The sequence below is a fragment of the Bombina bombina genome, chromosome 4 (assembly GCF_027579735.1).
Source record: "Bombina bombina isolate aBomBom1 chromosome 4, aBomBom1.pri, whole genome shotgun sequence".
NCBI lineage: Eukaryota > Metazoa > Chordata > Amphibia > Anura > Bombinatoridae > Bombina > Bombina bombina.
Window position 1 is genome coordinate 210,291,284 of NC_069502.1, and position 20,066 is coordinate 210,311,349.

Consider the following 20,066-nt stretch of genomic DNA (forward strand, 5'->3'; position numbering starts at 1 on the left):
AAAATTTTAGGTTCGCGACATCACTAGTCATTGGTAACACTATACAGGATTGGAAGGGGGACGATGAAGAAATGAATAGTGAAACCACCCTATCCTGCACCTTTTATTTTTTTGTGCCTTATGGCAAGAACAAATGAACACGTTGTTTCATCCAATAATGTATCTGGCTTGTTCATATATCAAACAACTCGACAAATACAATGCACGACTAAATATCACATGTTTTTGCAGTAAAAAGTTTTAAACCAAACAAACTAATCAACTACATTTTTTGTTGTTTTGATGTATACTGTTTTGCAGTTCTTTTGCTGTGTGCCAATTAGAGGCAGATATCAAGCACTCCAGCTTCTCTGCAGGCAGTGGGGAAACTACAATTTCTGGATTTAAATTAGAAAGAAAATGCAACAGTGCATTGCAAGGTTGTTTAGGTATGCATATATGCATATGCACGAGCCAAGGTGCTGATTGGTTGGTATGCTCCATGCACAGTGCACTAAATGTACTTACCAGTCAACACCCATAATAGTGAAGACATTAGAGGGTTAGGAAAGTCAACATTAAAATTGCATGATTCAGATAGAACATGTTATTTTTAATTCACTTCTATGTTTAAATGCACTTTGTTATCTTGATATCCATTATTGAAAAAATAATATGTACATATCCCATACTAGTGGGAGCAAGCTGGTGATTGGTGCCAGCACACATTTGTCTTTATCAATTGGCTGACTAGATGTGTTCAACTAGTGCTCAGTAGTGCATTGCTTCTTCTTTGTAATCTGTTTCACAGATGTATTCAAAAGGATTTCCAGCCTTCAAAATATATTAAAAAAACCTTTATTCACATGGGGTCCATAGTACATAGTACTATGGGGTACATAGTACTATGGACCCCATGTGAATTAAAAGTTTTTTTAAATATATTTTGGAGGCTGGAAATCCTTTTGATTTAATGTTATTGGGGTTTGACAAACCCTTTTTCCTGTGCCCAAAGACTTTACAAGAGGTGCTGGTCTTCCCCTAGTGAATTGTGGATCACAGATGTATTCTGCAGGTCTACAACCCTAACATACTACTGAATAATATATCATTTTAAAGAGACATTGAAGCATCAAAAAATATAAGCAGTTTGAAAATTTGAAAGGAGTAGAAAAACTCATCAAATGCCTTTAAAGAAATATGAAACCCAATTTGTTCCTTTCATGATTCAGATAGAGCATGCAATTTTAAGCAACTTTCTAATTTACTCCTATTATCAAATTTTCTTCATTCTCTTTGTATCTTTATCTGAAAAGCAAGAATGTAAGTTTAGATGCCGGCCCATTTTTGGTGAACAACCTGGGTATCACTTGCTGATTTGTGGCTACATTTAGAGATACAAAGAGAACAAAGACAATTTTATACTAGGAGTAAATTAGAAAGTTGCTTAAAATTGTATGCTCTATCTGAATCATGTAAAGAAAAAAAATTGGGTTTCATATCCCTTTAATTTTGAGACTTTTGCAAGTCTTATTACAGAGAGAAGCTTAGGAGCATACACGTGTATTGTGGCAAGCAGTACCACTGGCTACAGACCTCAGCTGTGATAGTAAAATATTGTCACAACCTGATTCATATTCCTACATCTGCTTCCTCTGCATACTTGGTTCAGACATTAAAATGAAGCCTTGTTTTACATTGTGAATTTTATTTTTGCCAGTGTTTTTGATAAAAAGAGACAATTTCCTACAGCCTATGCACATGTCCTTACAAGTTATTAAAATTAAAGACCAGTACAGTGTCCAATTACAACGTACATTGTTAAAAACATTATTGCAAACACTGCTGCCATATAGTGCTAATACTAATACTAATACAGATATGAGTCTACTTAAAGGGATAAAAAAGGTAAAAACAGAAATGTGCATGGGTGCATTTAACACCTTAAAGGGATAGTAAACCCCCAAATTTTCTTTTATGATTTAGATAGAACAAACAATTTTAAACAACTTTCCAATTTAATTCTATTTTCAAATTTTCTTCATTCTCTTGTTATCCATTGCTGAAGGGACAGCATTGCACCACTGACAGAAAGCTGAAAATATCTATTTAGCCAATCAACAAGAGACAAATGTGTGCAGGCACCAATTAGCAGCAGCTCCCACTAGTGTATGATATGTGCATATTCATTTTTAACAAGGGATACTAAGAGAACGAAGCACATTTGAAAATAGAAGTGAATTTAAAAGTGTCTTAAAATGACAAGTTTAAATCATGCAAGTTTAATTTTGACTTTCCTATCTCTTTAAGGACAGCTGATGTACCCCTGTAGGGTTGGCTGTTTTCTGGGCTAACAGGACTTAACCCTTGGGGCAGGCAATGTAAGAGTAGTTTGCTGATGTTAAGGGGTTAAGTTAAAAAATAAAAGCATTTTGCAATGTACTTTCATTAGCAAATTATTCTAGTAAAAGTAATATCTGTTTTTCACTGACATACGTACATATGCTGTGTGTCCCGTGCACCAGCATTCAAACACTACACCTTCTTAAAGTGTCAGCAGTGGCTTTTATGACACTGGCACAATACACACTACCGCCAGTTCTCTGAGAAAATATAGTGTTTGAATCCTTATCCTCTAGTCACATGTAGCATATGTGCATATGCCGCTTAAACGGTAATAACTTTAACTAGACTAATATTAGCTAAAAGAGCTAAATCTGTTGCAAAAATACCTCTATTAAAAACTTAATGCAGATTTTATATTTCATTTTGACTCCTTTAATATTCCTTCATATAAATAAGCTAAGTTTCTCTATAGGTCACCAGGAGATGGAGAATTGAAGTATTTTCTCTATCTGAACAATGAACGTTTAATTTTGAGAGCCCAGTTCTTTTAAACATGTGAATATCTCTACACGTCTCTGCTTCTTATTTTCATACTGTACAGTGTTCGGTTAAAACAGCATCACTTACATTCCTGGTAACATCCAAAATACATTTAGGAATGGTCTTATCTTAAACAAACAAAATGTTTTAATACTGAAAAGAGAGTGAAATAGTGTGTTCTTTGTATTTCCCACAAATACTCTGAGCTTATCAGGCTTGAAAATCAATACACTTGCTGAGAACACATATCTCAATAAGTAAACGTCTGGGGACTAAATCACTGTGTGATTTTTTTTGGTTTTATTTTTACATATACTGTATGCTGCAAACCATCTTCATTACAACTAATTAATTAAACTCCATCTAAAATATCACTAACATTCCGGATCTGATTTTAAAAAGGGGAGAGTTTACCATCACTTTAAATGATATTGGTAACATCTCCTTTTAACCATTATTGGTTAACTAAATCTGATTTAGGGATAGATTACGAGTAGAGCGCTAATAGTTATGCACAAGTGAAAAGGGGTTTATTACGGCTATTTGTGCACGCTGTGTTTTCTGCTTGTAATAAAAATTGGAAGTACATTAGATCACTTGAGCGCAATTGAAGTTAACGTACGTTGGGTACGCACTACCTCAGAGGTCTGGTTAACTGTTTTATAAAACAAAAAAGTCAAACATAATACATCAAAAATACATTAGAAAGTACAGTTACACTCATAATAACACAATCTAATATAAATGATTCAAAAAACATATTGCAAAAAAAAAAGTTATAAGGGCTCTAAGATATGAGGCAGCAAAAGGGCTTTAACATCGAGATACATACATATACATGTCTAAAGTATTTACAGACACATTTACACATATAAACACATGAATAAATATGTATACATTTATATATATATAATATATTTATTTATATATATTAGTGCATTGGAGCCCTTTGCAGTTAAGTAGATGAAAACATGAACAAACATGTATGCTAATATTCATATTTAATAAAGTGTTATACAGCGTATTTACTGTAAAAATTTCACATTCCAATGTTCTGCACATAGCAGAATATGTTCTATGTATTTATAAATAGATCTTCCTATATATCTATAACTATATATAATAATGTACAGTATATATATATATATATATATGTTTATATTTATATAAATCCAGATAAATTTTGGGAGAGAATAAATGAAAACCTTCCTGATAAACAGGATAGGAACTGGATTTGTTCAGTCTAGGCGGATATTAACCGTATCTAGACCCGGTGCAGACCCCCTAAATTTGATATAAACTTCAAAACCTTATAGAGAGAATTACAAACCACAGTAGAGCTATATGAAGATACTGTGTAAAGTTGGGGGGATTTTTGCACACGTTGGAGCACACCCCTATATTCTATTCCTAGTAAATGGCTTGGTATTTAGTCAGAGACCAAAAAACAGTTGCACACATGTTCAATCGTCGCAAACGAATTTATTAACAAACAACAGCAATGTTCACTGAAAAAGTCATATGCATCCTATCTACACCATATTGCTACTACCACTGCAGTGGATATGAATATTACACAAAACTAAGTGTAGCTGGTGGGTCTCATACGTTTTAATTAACAGCGATAACCTTAGATGTTATTAAGCAAACAGAGTATCACATAACGTGTATCAAACCATACACTTATTCATAACATTTTGGACATACGACCTGATATTAAAAGATTGGTATTCAGTCCTCCTCAGGCTGTGAAGTTCTTAGTATATCCTGGCCGCAGCCTAGATACACCACATATATCAAATTAAGTTTGCTAGATTTACAAGGTAAAAACGTCCTCTGCAACTAGCTCAACAAAGGTAACTTAGTAGCAATCCAGGTTTCGTTGTATTGTTAGAACCTACGATAGGTGCCGCTTCTCAGGAACTGCGGTCAGCAAATAATCTGGATAATTATTTCCAAAGCTTTTCTTAACGTGCCGGGACAACCTCCTCGGACACTTAGGGCTGGCTTTCGCTCAGCATTCTGGGGCGAAACGCGCATCGACAGACATCTGTGACCGGTCTAACAGCCAAAAGGGGTTCGGATGAATTGGAGGAGACTTTCTGTCCACTATAGCCGAGGTCCCTAAGAGCAAAGGTGACACGTCTTTGATTAGTGGAAGTATAAAGAAGGATTTACGTCGGAAGTACCTTGTCCCGACTTTACAAGTAAACTCATTGTTTATACCCGAACCAGTGACTGTTAGCGGCTTTTTGCTGTGCGGCCGCTGCTAATCCGGAAGGATCTGAAAAGGTTTTTTTCTAGCCCTAAGTGTCTGAGGAGGTTGTCCCGGCACGTTAAGAAAGCTTTGGAAATAATTATCCAGATTATTTGCTGACCGCAGTTCCTGAGAAGCGGGGGGCACCTATCGTAGGTTCTAACAATACAACTAAACCTGGATTGCTACTAAGTTACCTTTGTTTGAGCTAGTGCAGAGGACGTTTTTACCTCGTAAATCTAGCGAACTTAATTTGATATATGTGGTGTATCTAGGCTGCGGCCAGGATATACTAAGAACTTCACAGCCTGAGGAGGACTGAATACCATCTTTTTAATATCAGGTCGTATGTCAAAATGTTTATGAATAAAGTGTATGGTTTGATACACGTTATGTGATACTCTGTTTGCTTAATAACATCTAAGGTTTATCGCCGTTAATTAAAACGTATGAGACCCACCAGCTAAACTTAGTTCTGTGTAATATTCATATCCACTGCAGTGGTAGTAGCAATATGGTGTAGATAGGATGCATATGACTTTTTCAGTGAACATTGCTGTTGTTTGTTAATAAATTTGTTTGCGATGATTGAACAGTGTGTGCAACTGTTTTTTTGGTCTCTGACTAAATACCAAGCAATTTACTAGGAATAGAATATAGGGGTGTACTCCAATGTGTGCAAAAATCCCCCAACTTTACACAGTATCTCATATAGCTCTACTGTGGTTTGTAATTCTCTCTCTAAGGTTTTTGAACATATATATATATATATATATATATATTATATATATATATATAGGATACAAAGATATATATTATAATAGTTATTAACATAGACAATAATTAGATTACCATTTACTCATTTGAGTCTCTATACCTTTAAGAATACCTATTTAAGGATAATGAGCTGGGACACCTGTGAGCAGTGAACAAGTGCCTGTAGGCACGAAACATGTCTGCTGCAGATTGCCCAGCTGTCTATGTTAAAATGTCAGTCTTGGTTTTAAATAACTGTATCTGCCGATACTCTATGCTTTTACCTGCATTATCAAATAAGAGGATTTATGTTTTTATCTGCATTTGAGGATCCGGACTTTTTCTTTGTATCCTATACACTTTTTCAGCGCTCTTTGGATGAAGTGAGCGCTGCAGCTTGGATCCCCTGCGCAGAAACGTCTATGAGTGACGTCTCCCACGCTCCAGTGTGCCGTAGCCAGGGAAGGAGGAAGCATTAGACGGGTAGTGTAGAGCGCAAGGCGAGTGTTTTGTTACACACACATGGTTTACTTCGTCTACTAGCCATTGCAGCCTACCGTATACCCGCTTGCCAATTATAAGCAACAAACGGCTGAAGAGGAGGTGGTGAGTACTCTGATATTTGACTGCTATCCCTGGTTGATTTGCAGTTTTGGGACTTATTAACTTACAGTGTATACACACGCGGCAGGTACAGACCGGTCTGACACTATCACAGACACATTACCTTGGGGCATGTATACTTATCATTATGGATACTGAGGACATCTAGCTATGTTTTAATGGGACTTTGGGGAAGACTCCACAGAACATGCAACTGAAGAAGATGTGGTTTTTACTATTGACAGTCTCTTCTTTGAAATAGATAACTTGAGAAAGAGAGACATTAAGCTAGAACTTGATGTAAAATCCTTCCTCTTATATAAACACAATAAGCGTATACCAAGAGGCTTGAGGATTAAAAAAAATTTCCCTCTTTTTAGGGTACTAGATGCTGATTTTATATCCAAAGTGGAATAACATATTAGATAATTGTTCCTTTGCCCTTATTGAACTTTTGATTGAATATAAACAACAACAAAGATCTGATTTACTAGAGGAGATGAAAAATGTCCAAGAACAGCTGGAGGTCATTTCAGAGGGACCCACAATTTAAGACCTATGATAAACAATATTGAAAAAAATATGATATCTTTCCGACAGGAACTCTGGGAGTTTAAATCACATAAGATGACTAGAGGACAAACATGACTATGACCATCAAACAGTTTATAGATGGGATAACAATGACAAACAACTTATAACCGTGAACCCAGAAATTATAGGAGAAGGTTTAGGAATCAACAGAAAAAAGTTAAACAAGTTACTTTCTCTGACACGGAATATGAGGTGGAGTCCTCAGAGGGAGAATGACCAATGACTGCACAGAATCTCTAGTTTTAAAACCACTTGAAACCTCTGCAAGCCATGTTTCAAAAAACGAACAGGCAGAGACTTTACCATCAGGAAGAAAAAAAACACACAGGGGGAAAAGGGGCAAAGGAACAAAAACAAACACACAGGGAAGGCCAGGAGGGTATATCACACCCCAAACAAAAAATTCAGCTGAAGACCTACCCTACCAGATAGCAAAACAGATAAAGAAATATGCTTAAATACTAATGTAATCAATCTATCTGATACAATTTTAAATGATGATGAAATAAAGGTATTATCCAAGGGTCTGAATTATGTTCCTTCACAGCACTTCAACTTGTTTAACACTGTGTTAGATGTAAATAAATTCGTGAGGAAATTGTTATTGCGTAAACATTTTTGCAGATGCTGAGAAAGAACATAGCAATGTTATTTCTACAAAAGTGGAATCTGATAAAAGAATTTTTGTCCTTTCTGAGAAGATGTTTCTGTATTTGACCAACAAGGCTTATTAAATGAGAATACACAGGAACTATCTAATACGTTAATTACAGAAAGAGATATAGATTTGTTTTAAATTTAAGAAGAAAAGCAACTTTCTATCCGGTGCACTCTAGAAACTCACCCCGGTGGAGACCTTCCAAAAAGTAGTTGAGGAAAAACTAAGGGAACTTGATAAGAAAGAGAAGAAACAAAGACATAATTTATCCTTTTAAAAGAAAAACAGGCACTTAAAAAGATTTCAGACAATACCAAAATTGTGGTGAGAGCCTCAGACAAGGGGGGAAATGTGGGTAGTACTTAATAGGATTCATATTTAAGAAGAAGCCAGTAGACAATTAAGTGATAAGGAAGTATAAGTAAGAATTAAAAGAAAATCCAACTTTACAGTACAAAGAAATTTTGAAAGATATAGTAAAACACGCCAGATACAATCATGTCATTAATCAGGCTATTGAGGATATGTTAATCCCAGAGTATCCAGTGACACCTATATTTCACTACCTCCCCTAAGACGCACAAAGACATGGTTTAATCCCCCCGGGGCGTCCCATAATTGCTGGTATAAATTCATTAAATGAATCTCTTTCGGAGCTCATAGATAGTTACTTGCGAGCCATTGGTGAAAGAACTTCCAAGCTTTATACAAGACACCACACTCCTTACTGGTAAAATTGCAGAATATTAAATGGAAGTCATCTTATAGGTTTTTGGTGGTAGATGTAACCTCACTATATACAGCCATCAAACAGGATAAAGGGCTAGATGCTTTGGATATTTTCAAGATACACATAGCAATTAATGATGTGACCACCAAACAAATTAATTCTGACATCAATTGAATACCCTATTGACCCACAATATATTTATGTTCGAGGGAGGTTTTTTATCTCCAGAGGGCGTGGAACCGCTAGTGGGGCCAAGTTTGCCCCCTGTTACGCCAATCTCTTTATGGGATGGTGGGAGCGGTTCCACGTCTTTGGGAGATGGCAACCCCCTCCGTATAAGATCATTTTCTATGCAAGATTCATAGATGATCTGATTTTTTATAATTGATGGTGAGGAAAGTGAAATAGAAGGATTTTGTGATTATTTGATCATAATAACTGTGGCATTAAGCTGATAGGGGGAACAGCATAAGAGCTCAATCTGCTTCTCTGGGATATAACATTAAAGGGTAGTGCCACACATGAGATGATAGAAGAACAGATCTATTTAGAAAGGCCTCAGCAGGTAATACTATTCTAGAATATAACTCATGTCATCCAAGGCATACCCTAAATGGTATTCCGAAAGGGTGCAATAACATAAGGGCCAAGAGAAATTGTACTACTAATGAAAGTTATGAAATTCAAGCTAATTTGATTACTGAAAGATTATTGGATAGGGGTTATTCCCCCTAGAGTGTTAGAAAAAGCTAGGAATGATGTAAACGTTCATACCAAGGAATGAACTGTTAAAGATATCGTAAAAGACAGGGATACAATAAGGATAAGGCAGGAAGATAATAGACCAAATTTATAACAACTTACAGTCTGGAATATGGGGAAGTGTTGTAACATCATAAAAGAATGTATTCCAATCTTATATACAGATTTGGCATTAAAGAAAATAATTCAAAAAGGATGTGACTTTATCTCTAAGAAGGGGGAAAAACTATAGGAAACTATGTTTCTCCTTCTGACCAGCTCTGGCAGTGGTTCTGCAACGTGTTTGTTTAAAAAGCGAGGAAAGGCTTTTTTCAAAGTGCAGAAGGAATGTTTGTAAGACCTGTGATCATGTATCAGAGGGGGAAACATTTGTTTCAACCCATCTTCAAAAAACGTACAAAATTAATTTTTATTTAAACTGTAACACCACACATGTAATATATCTATTGACCTGTAGGGGGTGCTATAAACAGTATGTAGGAAAAACTAAGAGGATCCTTAAGGACAGATTCTTGGCACACCTCAGGTCAATAGATGATATTGAGTCTGACACCCCAATAGCTAGGGCATTTTCGAGAGCATCACAACTCTGATGCAGCCTATTAATGTCCAAGCAATAGACCATGTACCCCTATGGAAGAGGGGGAGGTGACAGAGAAACAAAGGCTAAATACTAGGGAAGTAGTTCTGGATTTTTTTTCCCTCAATACTATCATTCCGCAAGATTAAATTTATAGAAGGGACATAGATTTGTATATTTAACATAAATAAGAGAGGAATTTTGTATATTTATACATCAAACAGGGGGGAAATGTATAAATCTAATCCTTAGACTTCCATACTCTATGTAATACACATGTCTTTGTATATTGCCCCTCTATATTATGATTGTTCACTATATTGCATTAGGTTATAAGATTATGAACAGAGTTTTATGTGTATTTATTCATATTTAATCTTCAATAGTTGCATATTAGTATTTTTAAGTGTATGAACTGAAGTGTTTATCTGAGCTTAGTGACTTTCATATGTATATATGTATCTGTGATTGTATATATTATAATAGTTATTAACATAGACAATAATTAGATTACCATTTACTCATTTGAGTCTCTATACTTTTAAGAAATACGCTATGTAAGGATAATGAGCCTGGGACACCTGTGAGCAGTGAACAAGTGCCTGTAGCACGAAACATGTCTGCTGCAGATTGCCCAGCTGTCTATGTTAAAATGTCAGTCTTGGTTTAAATAACTGTATGCTCCGATACTCTATGCTTTTACCTGCATATCAAATAAAGGGATTTATGTTTTATCTGCATTTGAGGATCCGGACTTTTCTTTGTATCCTATACACTTTTTCAGCGCTCTTTGGATGAAGTGAGCGCTGCAGCTTGGATCCCCTGCGCAGAACGTCTATGAGTGACGTCTCCCACGCTCCAGTGTGCCGTAGCCAGGAAGGAGGAAGCATTAGACGGGTAGTGTGAGCGCAAGGCGAGTGTTTGTTACACATATATATATATATATATATGTAAAAATATATACAGTATTTGTGCAAATATATAGAAACTAGTCCTAAAGCCCGTTTACACGGGCCATTTTTTGCAGTACAGCGATCCCACCCCTTGCTATCTCTCCCTCCCCCTCTCTTTTGCTCTCTTTTTCCCCCTCTCTTTTGCTCTCTCTCCCCCTCTGTTTTGTGCTCTCTCCCCCTCTCTTTGCGCTCTCTCTCACTCCACCTCTCTTTTGCTCTCTCTACCGCCTCTTGTTTGCTCTCTCTCTCTCCCCTCTCTTTTGCTTTCTCTACACTTTCTTTTGCTCTTTCCCCTCTCTTTTGCTCCTTCTCTCCACCCTCTCTTTTGCTGCCTCTCCCCCCTCTCTTTTGCTCTCTCCCCAATCTTTTGCTCTCTCCCCTCTCTTTTGCACTCTCTTCTCCCCCTATCTATTGCTCTCTGTCCCCCCTCTTTTGTGCTCTCTCTCTCCCCCCTCTCTTTTGCGCACTCTCTCTCCCTCTCTTTTGCGCTCTCTCTCTCCCTCCTCTCTTTTGCACTCTCTCTCCCCCTCTCTTTTGCACTCTCTCTCTCCCCCTCCTCTCTTTTGCGCTCTCTCTCTCCCCCCTCTCTTTTGCCTTCGCTCTCTCCCTCCTCTCTTTTGCGCTCTCTCCGCTCTCTCTTTTGCACTCTCTCTCAACCCCTCTCTTTTGCGCTCTCTCTCCCGTCTCTATTTTGTGCTCTCTCTCCCCCCCTCTATTGTGCTCTCTCTCCCCCCTCTCTTTTGTGCTCTCTCTCCCTCCTCTCTTTTGTGCTCTCTCTCCCCTCTCTTTTCGCTCGCTCTCTCTCCCTCCTCTCTTTTGCGCTCTCTCTCCCCCCTCTCTTTTGCGCTCTCTCTCCCCCTCTCTTTTGGGCTCTCTCTCTCCCTCTCTTTTGCGCTCTCTCTACCCCTCTCTTTTGCGCTTTCTCTCCCCCCTCTCTTTTGCGCTCTCCCCCCTCTATTTTGTGCTCTCTGTCCCCCCTCTCTTTTGCTCTGTTTCTTTCCCCTCTCTTTTGCTCTCTCTCTCTCCATCCCTCTCTTTTGCTCTTTCTCTCAATCCCTCTCTTTTGCTCTCTCTCCCCCTCTCTTTTTCTCTTTCCCCCTCTTTTGCTTCTCTCTCCCCATCCCTCTCATTTGCTCTCTCTCTCCCCCTCTCTATTGCTCTCTCCCCCTCTCTTTTGCTCTTTCTACCCCCCCTCTCTCTACCCCCCTCTCTCCCACCTCTCTCTCTCCCCATCTCCCCCTCTCTCTTCTTTTGCTCTCTCTCCCCCCTCTCTTTTGCTCTCTCTTCCCCTTTTTATCTTTCTCTTTCCCCCTCTGATTTTCTCTCTCCCCTTCTCTTTTTCTCTCTCTTCCCTCTATTTTGCTCCTTCCCCTCTACTTTGCTCTCTCTCCGTCTTCTCTTTTGCTCTTTCCCCTCTCTTTCCCCTCTCTTTTGCTCTCTCTTCAGCTCTTTCCCATCTCTTTTTGTCTATCCCCCTCTCTTTCTATCTCTCTCCCATCTCTCTCACTCCGACCGCGGCCGGCCCCACCCTGCACACCCGACCATGCCTCCACCATGCCCGACCACGCCCTGCTCATACCCGGCCACGCCCATTTTCACCACACCGTGCCAAACAGCAGATCAGGTAAGGCCAGGTGTGTTTGTCCTTGTGCTGTCTCTACTGCACATGGCAGCTTCAGACAAACACACTTGGCCTTTTATATTATAGGATATGTATTTATGAATAAATAGAACATATTCTTCTATGTGAAGAACATTGGAATGTGAAGTATTCAAATTTTCATGTCGGTTAGTGCACTTGAGAATATGCGAATAGGGTTTTTTCCCCACTTTTATTGCTCAATTGGCTTATATGGGGGAATATGCAATTGAGCACGCAATATTCTAAGTTTGGCTTTTTACGCTCGTTGGGATAGCGCACGAGCGATAACTTTTTACTTTCAACTTGTAATACCAGTGCAACCTGACGCACACAAAAGCTTACTTCTAGCGCAGTTAATCTAGCCCTTAGTTAAAGGGACAGTCTACACCTTGGTCATCCACCCATTGAAGACATCATGATCTGGGCTGCATCTAGGCACTATGCTTTATAGCATTGACTGTCTGTTGAATCAAACTAACTAGCCTTTTGTGATTGGACATCATATTCAGCCCAGATCCTGATATCATGAGTGGGCAGAGCTTGGCAGCCATTTAAAAATGTCCAGAAACAATATTAATTTTTAAATCACTTCACTTTTTTTTACCTTTCCTGCTACATGATATAGAATGGGTTGCAAGACGGTATTTGCAGCTTAAAGGGACACTGAACCCATTTTTTTTTATTTTGTGATTCAGATAGAGCATGCGATTTTAGGCAACTTTCTAATTTACTCCTATTAACTTTTTTTCTTCTTTGTCTTGCTATCTTTATTTGAAAAAGATGGCATCTAAGCTAAGGAGCCAGCAAATTTTTGGTTGAGACTCTGGATAGCACTTGTTTATTGGTGGGTGAATGTATCCACCAATCAGCAATAACAACCCAGGTTGTTCACCAAAAATAGTCCGGCATCTAAACTTACATTCTTGCTTTTCAGATAAAGATACCAAGAGAATGAAGAAAATTTGATAATAGAAGTAAATTAGAAAGTTGCTTAAAATTGCATGCTCTATCTGAAAAATGTAAGAAAAAAATTTGGGTTCAGAATCCCTTTAACCCCTTAAGGACCACAGCACTTTTCCATTTTCTGTCCGTTTGGGACCAAGGATATTTTTACATTTTTGCTGTGTTTATGTTTAGCTGTAATTTTCCTCTTACTCATTTGCTGTACCCACAGATATTATATACAGTTTTTCTTGCCATTAAATGGACTTTCTAAAGACACCATTATTTTCATCATATCTTATAATTTACTTTAAAACATTGTTATAAAATATAAGGAAAAAATGGAAAAAAACACACTTTTTCTAACTTTGACCCCCAAAATCTGTTACACATCTACAACCACCAAAAAAACACCCATGCTAAATAGTTTCTAAATTTTGTCCTAAGTTTAGAAATATGCAGTGTTTACATGTTCTTTGCTTTTTTTGCAAGTTATAGGGAAATAAATACAAGTAGCACTTTGCTATTTCCAAACCACTTTTTTTCATAATTAGCGCTAGTTACATTGGGACACTGATATCTTTCTGTAATCCCTGAATATCCCTTGACATGTATATATTTTTTTTTAGAAGACATCCCAAAGTATTGATCTAGGCCCATTTTGGTATATTTCATGCCACCATTTCCCTGCCAAATGCGATCAAATAAAATAAATCGTTCACTTTTTCACAAATGTTTTCACAAACTTTAGGTTTCTCACTGAAATTATTTACAAACAACTTGTGCAATTATGGCATAAATGGTTGTAAATGCTTCTCTGGGATGCTTTTCATTCATAAATAGCAGACATATATGGCTTTTGCGTTGCTTTTTGGTATTTAGAAGGCCGCTAAATGTTACTGCGGACCACACGTGTATTATGCCCAGCATTGAAGGGGTTAATTAGGGAGCATGTATGGAGCTTGTAGTGTTAATTTTAGCTTTAGTGTAGTGTAGTAGACAACCCAAAGTATTGATCTAGGCCCATTTTGGTATATTTCATGCCACCATTTCACCACCCAAATGCAAACAAATAAAAATAAAATGTTACATTTTTCACAATTTTAGGTTTCTCACTGAAATTATTTATAATCAGCTTATGCAATTATGGCACAAATTGTTGTAAATGCTTCTCTTGGATCCCCTTTGTTCAGAAATAGTATACATATATGGCTTTGGTGTTGCTTTTTAGTATTTAGATGGCCGCTAAATGCCGCTGCGCACCACATATGTATTATGCCCAGCAGTGAAGGGGTTAATTAGGGAGCTTGTATGGAGCTTGCAGGGTTAATTTTAGCTTTAGTGTAGAGATCAACCTCCCAAATGACACATCACACCCCTGATCCCTCCCAAACAGCTCCCTTCCCTCCCCCACCCCACAATTGTCCCCGCCATATTAAGTACTGGCAGAAAGTCTGCCAGTACTAAAATAAGAGTTTTTTCGGGGGATTTTTTTTAAATAATAATTCTGCTCTGTAGGATGCCCTCTTAGCCCTTAACCTCCATGATCCCCCCAAAACAGCTCTCTAACCCCTCCCCCCTCACTGCCTTATTGTGCGCCATATTGAGTAATGACAGCTGCATCGGACAGCTAAAAAGTGTTATAGCAGGATGCCTCAATATCGAGGCATCACTGCTTTAACATGAAAGGATCAGGATCGCTTTCAAAGACCAGCGACGTGGGGTACGTCCTTGGTCGTTAACTGCATTTTTTTGCAGGACGTACCCCATACGTTGTTAGTTGTTAAGGGGTTAATCTAAGGTAAGACTTGTATGTGTATATGTATAAATATATGTATGTGTATACAACCCCAATTCCGAAAAAGTTGGGACAGTATGAAAATGCAAACAAACAAACAAAAAGAGATCATGTGACATCTAGTGGTTGTGTTTAAATAGCCGTTGCTGATGTACATGTTACACTGCTGCTTTTATTTACACTTTGACCATTGACAAAGGTGTCAAGTCTGGACACTGAAATTTTGGAAATTATCGGCTAGATTACGAGTCTTGCGTTAGCCTTAAAAAGCAGCGTTAAGGGGTCCCAACACTGCTTTTTAATGCCCACTGGTATTACGAGTCTGGCAGGTACAGGTGTACCGCTCACGTTTTTACCGCGATTTTCGAATACCGCAAATCCCCTTATGTCAATTGCGTATCATATCTTTTTAAGGGGATTTTCCTAACGCCGGTATTACGATTGCTTGAAAAAGTGAGCGGTATACACTCTCCTGTCCAGACTCCTACCGCATTTAAAAGTCTGTAGTTAAGAGTTTTATGGGCTAACGCCGTAACATAAAACTCTTAACTAAAGTGCTACAAAGTACACTAACACCCATAAACTACCTATTAACCCCTAAACCGAGCCCCCCCCCCAAATAGGAAACACTTAACTAAAATGTTTAATCCCAATCTGCCGACCGGACATTGCCGCCACTGTAATAAATATATTAATCCCTAAACCGCCAAACTCCCAACTCGCAAACACTAGTTAAATTTTATTAACCCCTAATCTGCAGTCCCTAACATCGCCGACACCTACCTACATTTATTAACCCCTAATCTGCCGCCCCCAACGTCGCCGCTACATATTAAATTTATTAACCCCCTAAACCTAAGTCTAACCCCCCTAACTTAAATATAATTTAAATACATCTAAATAAATTTACTACAATTAATTAAATTATTCCTAATTAACACTAAATACTTACCTATAAAATAAACCCCAAGCTAGCTACAATATAACTAATAGTTACATTGTAGCTATCTTAGGGTTTATATTTATTTTACAGGTAACTTTGTATTTATTTTAACTAGGTAGAATAGTTTTTAAATATTTATTAACTATTTAATAACTTCCTAGTTAAAATAAGTACAAATTTACCTGTAAAATAAATCCTAACCTAAATTACAATTACACCTATTACTACACTATCACTAAATTAATTATATAAACTACCTACAATTAACTACAATTAAATAAAATAAACTAAAGCACAAAAACCCCCCCACTAAATTACAGAAAATAAAAAGAATTACAATTTTTTTAAACTAATTACACCTAATCTAATCCCCCTAATAAAATAAAAAAGCCCCCCAAAATAATAAAATTCCCTATCCTATACTAAATTACAAATAGCCTTTAAAAGGGCCTTTTGCAGGGCATTGCCCCAAAGTAATCAGCTCTTTTAACTGTAAAAAAATACAATACCCCCCCAACATTAAAACCCACCACCCACACACCCAACCCTACTCTAAAACCCACCCAATCCCCCCTTAAAAAAACCTAACACTACCCCCTTGAAGATCACCCTACATTGAGCTGTCTTCACCCAGCCGGGCACAAGTGGTCCTTCAGAGGGGCAGAAGTCTTCATCCGATCTGGCCAGAAGAGGACATCCAGACCGGCAGAAGTCTTCATCCAGACGACATCTTCTATCTTCTTCCATCCGGAGGAGTGGGTCCATCTTGAAGACATCCGGCGAGGAGCATCCTCTTCCATCCGACGGCAACTGAAGAATGAAGGTTCCTTTAAGTAACGTCATCCAAGATGGCGTCCCTTCAATTCCGTTTGGCTGATAGAATCCTATCAGCCAATCGGAATTAAGGTAGGAAAAATCCTATTGGCTGATGCAATCAGCCAATAGAATTAGCTTGCATTCTATTGGCTGATTGGAACAGCCAATAGAATGCAAGCTCAATCCTCCTACCTTAATTCCGATTGGCTGATAGGATTCTATCAGCCAATCGGAATTGAAGGGACGCCATCTTGGATGGCGTCACTTAAAGGAACCTTCAGTCGCCGTCGGATGGAAGAGGATGCTCTGCGTCGAATGTCTTCAAGTTTGACCCGCTCCGCTCCGGATGGAAGAAGATAGAAGATGCCGTCTGGATGAAGACTTCTGACATCTGGATGTCCTCATCTGGCCAGATCGATTGAAGACTTCTGACCCTCTGGAGGTCCACTTGTGACCGGCTGGGTGAAGACGGCTCAAGGTAGTGTTAGGTTTTTTTAAGGGGGGATTGGGTGGGTTTTAGAGTAGGGTTGGGTGTGTGGGTGGTGGGGTTTAATGTTGGGGGGGATATTGTATTTTTTTTACAGGCAAAAGAGCTGATTACTTTGGGGCAATGCCCCGCAAAAGGCCCTTTTAAGGGCTATTTGTAATTTAGTATAGGGTAGGTAATTTTATTATTTTAGGGGGCTTTTTTATTTTATTAGGGGGATTAGATTAGATGTAATTAGTTTTAAAAAATTGTAATTCTTTTTTTATTTTCTGTAATTTAGTGTTTGTTTTTTTTGTAATTTAGTTTATTTTATTTAATTGTAGTTAATTGTAGGTAGTTTATGTAATTAATTTAATGATAATGTAGTGTTAGGTGTAATTGTAACTTAGGTTAAGATTTATTTTACAGGTAAATTTGTACTTATTTTAACTAGGAAGTTATAAAATAGTTAATAACTATTTAATAACTATTCTACATAGTTAAAATAAATACAAAGTTGCCTGTAAAATAAATATAAATCCTAAAATAGCTACAATGTAACTATTAGTTATATTGTAGCTAGCTTAGGGTTTATTTTACAAGTAAGTATTTAGTTTTAAATAGGATTAATTTATTTAATTGTAGTAAATTTATTTAGATGTATTTAAATTATATTTAAGTTAGGGGGGTGTTAGGGTTAGGGTTAGACTTAGGTTTAGGGGTTAATACATTTATTATAGTGGCGGCGACGTTGGCGGCGGCAGATTAGGGGTTAATAAATTTAATATAGTTGCGGCGATGTTGTGGGGCAGATTAGGGGTTAATAAATAAAATGTAGGGTTTATCGATGTGAGGGGCATCAGATTAGGGGTTCATAAGTATAATGTAGGTGTCGGCGGTGTCCGGAGCGGCAGATTGGGGGTTAATAATATAATGCAGGTGGCGACGATGTCGGGGGTGGCAGATTAGGGGTTAATAAGTGTAAGATTAGGGGTGTTTAGACTTCGGGGTCCATGTTAGGGTGTTAGGTGTAAACATAACTTTTATTTCCCCATAGGAAACAATGGGGCTGCGTTAGGAGCTGAACGCTGCTTTTTTGCAGGTGTTAGGTTTTTTTTCAGCCAGCTCAGCTCCATTGTTTCCTATGGGGAAATTGTGCACGAGCACGTTTAGCCAGCTCACCGCTACCGTAAGCAGCGTTGGTATTACAGTGAGATATGAAGCTAAATTTTGCTCAACGCTCACTTTTCTGAGGCTAACGCTGGCTTGAAGAAAACCTGTAATACCAGCATTGTCTTAAGTGAGCGGTGAGAAAAAAAGGCTCGTTAGCCCCGCACACCATTACCGACAAAAACTCGTAATCTAGCCGTATGGGTTTTAACTTTTAAATTGTCCTAATAAAGGTGAAGTTTTATCTTCTAAAAATACCGGCGAGTGAGTGCTATGTCTATCTCGACTTGGATAACTGCATTTTCTTCATATTTTCACCCCAGTGGATGGATTTAATGTTTAAGTGAGTGCACTCTTATGGACTGCTTTGCAAACTATTATTATGTGTTGCACCCTTCCTAATCTTTGACATTTTACCTTGGGAAAAGCTTATCTCACTGAGGGCCTGATATTCAAAACCTCGCTGCTCAGTCGAGACATTCTAAGGAGTCTTGTCAGTAAAAAATCTTGAGAAATATTTATGTCGATATATAGGACCTGATATTCAAAACCTCTCTACTCAGGTGAGATATTCTAAAATGATACTCCAGTACTGCGAGATCTCTAGTGACATTTTCAAAAGGCAGGTTTTGCTTCTCCATGGGGCGTTCCCTGCATTTGTGTATAGCAATTCCAAGAATGTCCACAGCACTTCAGATAATCTTCTAACACTTAATTATGACAATAAAAACAGCTCAGTTTCTTGGTTACCACCCCTAAGTAATGCTTCATACAATATACATTTTCACAGGACTTTTAAATTGTATTTTCACGCCATAAGGCCTCTGGCAGTGTGCATGCTCCCTCTTGTGGGCTTTATTCGTAATTACATGTAAATTTCCATAATACAATGTTACTTAAACAAAGATACATTTCATATATATATATATATATATATATATATATATATATATATATATATATATATATATATATATATATATATATAATTCATCCAGTATCGCTACATCATATTATTTATATATCTCAAGGATCTTAAATATATAAATGAAGAAATTCATGAAGGACTAAAAACATCTAGGGAAGTAATAAATAACCCCATCTAATAATCACAGTCTGATATATATCTAGAAGAAACAGGTGAGATCATAATCTTTGTTAAGGCCCCTAGGGGCTAAGATCTCAAGCTTGTGTATCCACCACATTTCCTTATATTTTAGTAATTTTTCCCTGTCCATACCATTTCTAGAAGGCCGCATATGGTCAATGACCTGCCACCGCAATTGGCTTATGCCATTGCCTTTTTCCAAAAAAATGTTTGGACATGGGAGACTCTAAATTTTTGCACCTGATGTTCGAGTGGTGTTGGCTCATCCTATCCTTTACTTTACACGTAGTTCCTCCTAAGTATACCATGGAACATGGACACTTTATTAAATACACCACGAAAAAGGTTTCACAGTTGTAGTACCCATTGATAGTATACTTCCTCCCAAGATGTTGGTGATAGAAATTTGCCCCTCTTATAATA